The following is a 6,227-nucleotide window of genomic DNA, read 5'->3' on the forward strand; positions in this document are numbered from 1 at the left end:
CATGTTAATAAAATAAATACCTGCAAAAGTATTTTACTTAAATCAACTGTCACACTGCTACACTGTCTGGGTTCCAACAGGCAGACACATGCCCCGCCAGCATAGGAAAGACCATAGAGGAGGAACATTCTCCCAACATAAATCAAGTGCTCCCTGCCAGGTCAGTGCCTTCACCTCCGTTTGATTTCAAGCAGTATTGCTGAACCATATGTAAGCTATGTTTTTTGGGTTTTTTTTGGAAGCCGGGTAACTAAAAAAGCTGAAAATTGAATAGAGTTCAGTGTGGACAAGCATTACTGCTTCTTCACAACAAAATGTTTAAAAAAAACAAAACAAAAAAACTCCCCCAAAAAATCAAAACAAAACAGGAAAACCAGTCATTACTACTTTTTTCTGCAGAACAAGGTTCTAAAAGTCAGACTATTCCAACCATTTACAGATGAAGACAGCAACAACTATTATCTCCTGACGACATGTTAAGGTCTGGGACTTATCAGGCAGTGAGTAAGCAATTGATTGGCTATGGATGCAGGAGAAATGGTCAGGTGTAAAGACCTGAGCCACACTGAGAAGAATTAATCATTATGGTCAGATAAGTGGGATGGGCCATCTCTGAAAAGATTGTGGAGGTTCCCCCGTTCAGCAGTGGTGAGAACCTGTCAACAACTACAGGATATTTGTGGACTTTAAAACCATGCTGGACTTGCTGTATTCAAACTTCCCTGCTGCATACAAAGCAACCCCCCGCCCCCACCTCGGCTGCTCTGATCATCTTTCTGTTATGCTGGTGCCCGCTTACAAACCCCGACTAAAGCGCAGCAAGCCAGTTAAAAAACAAGCCAGGATCTGGCTGGAGGATGCATTCTCAGCACTTAAGACTGTTTTATGGACACTGACTGGGAGGTTTTCAAAACAGCAGCCTCCCAGAGTGATCAGACTGACGTTGAGGAGTATGCTGAGGCGGTAACCAGCGACATCGCAAAGTTACAGAGGATGTCACTGTCATTAAGACCTTCACAGCACGTGGAAACCAAAAACCCTGGATGACTGCAGAGGTGCACTCGCTGCTGACAGCCTGTGATGCAGCCTTCAGAGTGGGAGACAGGACTGCTCTTCACTCAGCCAGATCTGAGCTCTCAAAAGGGATCAAGGCTGCGAAACGCACCTACACAGAGAAAATCCAGGAACACCTCTGTGACACAGGAAACACCAGACGGATGTGGCAGGGAGTCCAGGCACTGATGGACGACAAGACCAGGCAGGGGGTCGACGGCGATGGTGCTTCTCTTCAAGACAGGCTGAATAACTTCTTTGCAGACTTTGAAGCATCAAACCCGACAATCGGAAAGAGGGCTGGTCCTCCTTCATCTGTCAGACCAGCTTTCACCATCAGTACCCATCTTGCGAACAAGTTTGGGAATCCCATCCAGTTTGCAATTAAGTTGGCATATCACTTGAGTCTGAGTGTTGGCAGCCCAAAACATTCCCTCAATAACGGGCAGCTTCTCAACTGCCAAAAGTGCTGCCATCGTCTTCCGAACTTTGCGATAGAACAGGAACCCGCAAACTCCAAACAGCAGGAAGCCTGTTATCATAATCCCAATTAAGTAGATGTCTTCAACATCCTCCATGGAAAGTATAGAGAGGCACATGACCCTCCACTCCTTCCAGGAGTCCATCATGTATCCCGCTACAAATGTTCCGTCAGGGCAGGCGGGCTCTCCTTTGCCCAGTTTTCTGATCGAGAAAATGTGATCAATTGTGTTGAGAGACCAGCTGATCATATCCATGATTTCAGGTTTTGGAGAGCAATACAGAGAGAGGCTCTGATAGATTCAGACAGAGACAGCACAAGACGAAGAGCAGCAAGCAGGGCAGATAAGGGCAAGATAAGTTGCTGCTCAACATGGACAAAACGAAGGAGAAGATCGTCGACTTCCGAAGGTCACGTTCTGAGCATGCTCCCCTCAGCATCAGTGTCTGCACAGTGGAGAGAGTGGAGAACATCAAGTTCCTCTGAGTGCAGATCTCGCAGGACCTGAGCTGGAATAACAACACTGCAGCGATCATCAAACGGTCCCAGTAGAGACTGCATTTCCTGAGGAAGCTGAAACAAGCCTCTCTCCCTGCCAGCATCCTCAGGACTTTTTACAGAGGTGTGGTGGAGAGCGTTCTGACATACTGCATCTCAACATGGTACTCCAGCTGCAGTATGTCAGACAGAAAAGCCCTGCAGAGGATAGTTAGAGGAGCTGAGAGGGTCACTGGAGTTTCCCTCCCCTCTGTCCAAGAACTTTTCCAGAGCTGCTGCAGGAGCAGGACCCTGAACATTGTCAGGGACTCCTCACACCCTCTCCATAAACTGTTTGAACTGCTACCATCAGGCAAACGTTCCTGGAGCATTAAAGGAAGAACCTCCAGAATTATCAACAGCTTTATTTCACAAGCTGTCAAAATGTTGAACTGCTGATCTAGATATGCAAACACTTGTTTATTTAAATTGCTTTAAGTTATTGGATCCTGAAAAAATGCTCTTTCATCTTGCCTGTACTACTGTGTATGTACTGTGTATTTCCATCCATCCATCCATAAATCGCTTAATCCTCACTAGGGTCGCAGGGGGCTGGAGCTTATCTCACTTAGGATGAAGGCAGGGGACACCCTGGACAGGTCAGCAGTCTATCACAGGCCTACACAGAGAGACAGCCAAGCACACTCACATTCACACCTACGGACAATTTAGAATCACCAGTTAAACTTAACATGTTTTTGGACTGTGGGAGGAAGCCGGAGAACCCGTTGATAACCCATGCTGCACGGGGAGAACATGCAAACTCCATGCAGAACGACCCCAGGCGCAGTCTGGGATGTGAACCAGGGATCTTCTAGCTTTGAGGCGACACTGCTAACTACCAAGCCACCATGTAGTCCTTAATTAAATTAAATTAAATTAAATTCAATTCAATTTTGTTTTATTTATTTAACACCAATTCACAAAACCAGTGATCTGAAGGCACTTCACATAGCCAGGGGTAGACCTAACAAAGTCTGTTCTACAGAGAAGCACAATAATTCCGAAGATACTAAAATTTCTACATTCAAACAGACCCCATTAAAAAGAATCTGCAGCCTGCTGAGCCTGAATAAGATAAGATAAGATAAACTTTATTGATCTCTCACCAGGGAAATTCACAATAATATTGTTAAAACAAGATTAGGAGTAATGTGAAACAGAACAATTTTGACATTATCTGCTTTGTTAAACACAGCTGCAATCAATGTTCAACTCCTGCTAATACTTTTCTTAAACTACTCATTTGTCTTCTAATGACGTTTAGGAGATAAGCTGGTTTTGACAGATGTAATCCTTGTTTTGGTTTGGCTCTGTAGGAATCTGCACAGCTACTAGTCTCAGCCCCGAGTCCACAAAGTAATTACATGGAAGCTACTATCGAGTTAAGCGTTCTTCTACAATAAATCGACTTTCTCACCAACTAACAAATGTAGTGGGGTTTTCTCTATTCAAAGTAAATAGGAGCAGGTATGGTGCTGTGCTTACCGATGGCTTGCTTCAGTTGCTTCAAAAAAACTGAACAATTAGAGCTTTGTAGAGAGGAGAAAGACTATGGGCATAGCTAGAAATAAGGAGCCATAATTTTTCTTTTGCCAGGTATCTACATCTAGGATGGATGTGTCACTGTCCACTAATGGGATAGGAAAAAAACAAAACAGCAAAATGTCTGTGCATGATAAATCAGTTCCACTTCATGGAAAAACACACAGAGATGTGAAATCCAGTGGTGCATGACCACGTCTTTCAGTTCTGCGATACAAAGCATCTGACACTTGCACTGAAAGACATTTAGTGAGACTCTCTTTTCCCATCGTTTGTTGAAGAAAGTTCCATGAGGAAAGCGAATGCTTGCTCAACGTGTTGGTATTTTGCTAATCATGTGTGTGACTTGGAGTGGTGTGGGTGGAGATAATCGTATCACACTCATCCCGAGACTCCTACTTGGGATGCTTGATAAATGCCAGGCCTCTGTTAGCAGAGTCATCTGTGTTTTGAGGTCCAAGTGTAGCATGCTAACATGAGAATGAGTTCTGATGCATCTGGAAACTCACGTCATGCCAGATCAAATCACTGCCCTTCCCCCGCCTCTATTTTTAACAATATGTTTCTTCATATTCTCTCTCTGCCTACAGATGTTACTGTGCAGCGTCTTACATGCCACCAATGATTTGACTTCAGCTGCAGTGACACCATTAGGGCCGTGATGTCAGAGTTAGTTCTGCAAATGCTGAAAAGGCTCCGTCACAACTCATGGGAAGTCATGCCCACAAATGAAGAATTTAATCTGTGCTTCAACTTGAAGCAAAATAAGACAGCTGACATCTTGCATGCCTGGCATTTTAGTGAATAAATGCTAAAGATTAAGTCTGGTGTAAGGGTACTAAAAGATGCTTCACATGACACTTAGAGGAAGGGGTGGCTCTGTAACCCCAGGAGGGATGCTTAGTCCTTGTGGGGACAAATATTTGGTCAGGAATGTAGTGGAGAAGCTAAGTGGGTAGGAGGAAGCCTGGTTAAGGAGGCCTTTGGAAATGATGAAGAAGAGTTTAAAACTGTTGCCAAAGTGCACACAATATGTGCATGAGCTATGAAGCTTACATGTCCAGAATGGCAAGTAGAGGGACGTTTGTTCCCTAAGTTTGTCCATAAGGCACTGCTTTTTTTTTTACTACAGCCTTACTCCATATGTGTACTGACACTTGCATGTGGCTGCTTTTAACTGTGCATATGGTAAATCACCTTGCAAGATAGCAGTACGTGGCGCACACTTACACAAACACGTACTAAATCTGTTAGGGTACTGTGCACCATGCATACTTTTTCTTTTTCCTTTAAGTGCATACTGCAGCTGCCCTTACAAAGTATGTACTGCTGCGTGCAGTATGTGTACTGTTGACATAATATTTTGTCAGAATATGGCACCAGCTTTTGCTATCTTGCTTATTTAATCGCCACTGTCTGCAGTGTTAAGTACTCTCATCTCTCTCTTTCATACAATTATACACCCTCATTGTATGTCACTAACTTTGAGCCTCCCCCATAATCTGCGTTCTCTCTGCAGGTGTCTCTGGATCTTGAGCTACACGTTTCTAGTCTGCAGTTGCTGGCCTCATTGACCTCCAAAGTATTTACTGTTCTCTTATGTTGAATTGTTCAGGTTGTCGAGTTCAAGAAGCTCAATCAGGAACATGATATCGACACAGAAGCACCATTCGCTCCATTGTGATTGGATCACATGGAATGTTTTCAGCTGTGTCTTTTTGATACATGCTGTACAGTGACTAACAGATTTGTGTACATAGTCATGAAGGACAGAGGGCTGTTACAGTGGGATGCTCAGTATCAACATGATGCTGTTGAGCGTTATGAAAAAAAGTTAGACTTCAGAGCTGGTGACATCATCGAGTGTTTCGAGGAGCAGGACGTACCGCAGGTCACTTCCTGGGATCCTGGGTTGTAACGTCCAACGAGGACCTGCAGCAGTTGAACTGAATGTACATTTAATTATTGAAATTTAATGAAGTTTTATTTGTGTTTGGAACATTGATCAGTGTTCACCAAACTGCCAGCTCAAGGTGTGAGTCAAATGTTCCTTTAACGTTGTGGGAAATGAGCCACAGTTGTTTTTGTCTTATATTGTCCGTCTGTTCTCCATCTCCTATCCTGCCATCCCCAACCATTTCTGCTGATTCATTAGGCTCTCAGTGGCTCAAGCTTAATACTTAAGTGAGACACAGATCTAACAGGACATTCTTGTATTTTTGGCATATAACATTTGAAAAAAATATTTATTGGGAAATACTGAGTTTTTTTGTTTTTTTTTGCACTGTATAGTATGGTTGTATGGGTGTTGGAACGCACCCACAGACGGAGGGGAAACAAACAAGACACCAAAGTCAAAGAGAAAAATCAGGCAAAAAGAAGCAATGCAAAGCCAATACCATGACAGCACCTCTGTATGGCTATAAAAACCAACCACAGCAGTGAAGGGGAACAGTGAGTTGACCACAGGCAAAGCAGTTAAAGAGGTCACACGTTTGTGCTCTGCTTGTTCAACAGGCACAAAATTACTCCCTTACTAGCACATTTTGTTGCACTTTGGGTCAATGTGCCTTGTCCTTGTCAACTCGATTAAAATACAACCTTAAGTCAG

At 43.7% G+C, this 6,227-nt stretch overlaps 1 protein-coding gene across 1 annotated transcript in view; it reads right to left on the bottom strand.

The window, feature by feature from the left end:
* LOC103370761 (sickle tail protein homolog) overlaps nt 1–6,227 on the bottom strand; it is a 34,987-nt gene that overhangs the window by 18,577 nt on the left and 10,183 nt on the right. The window lies entirely within an intron of this gene.

This window comes from Stegastes partitus, unplaced genomic scaffold, assembly GCF_000690725.1.
Source record: "Stegastes partitus isolate 25-593 unplaced genomic scaffold, Stegastes_partitus-1.0.2 Scaffold1479, whole genome shotgun sequence".
NCBI lineage: Eukaryota > Metazoa > Chordata > Actinopteri > Pomacentridae > Stegastes > Stegastes partitus.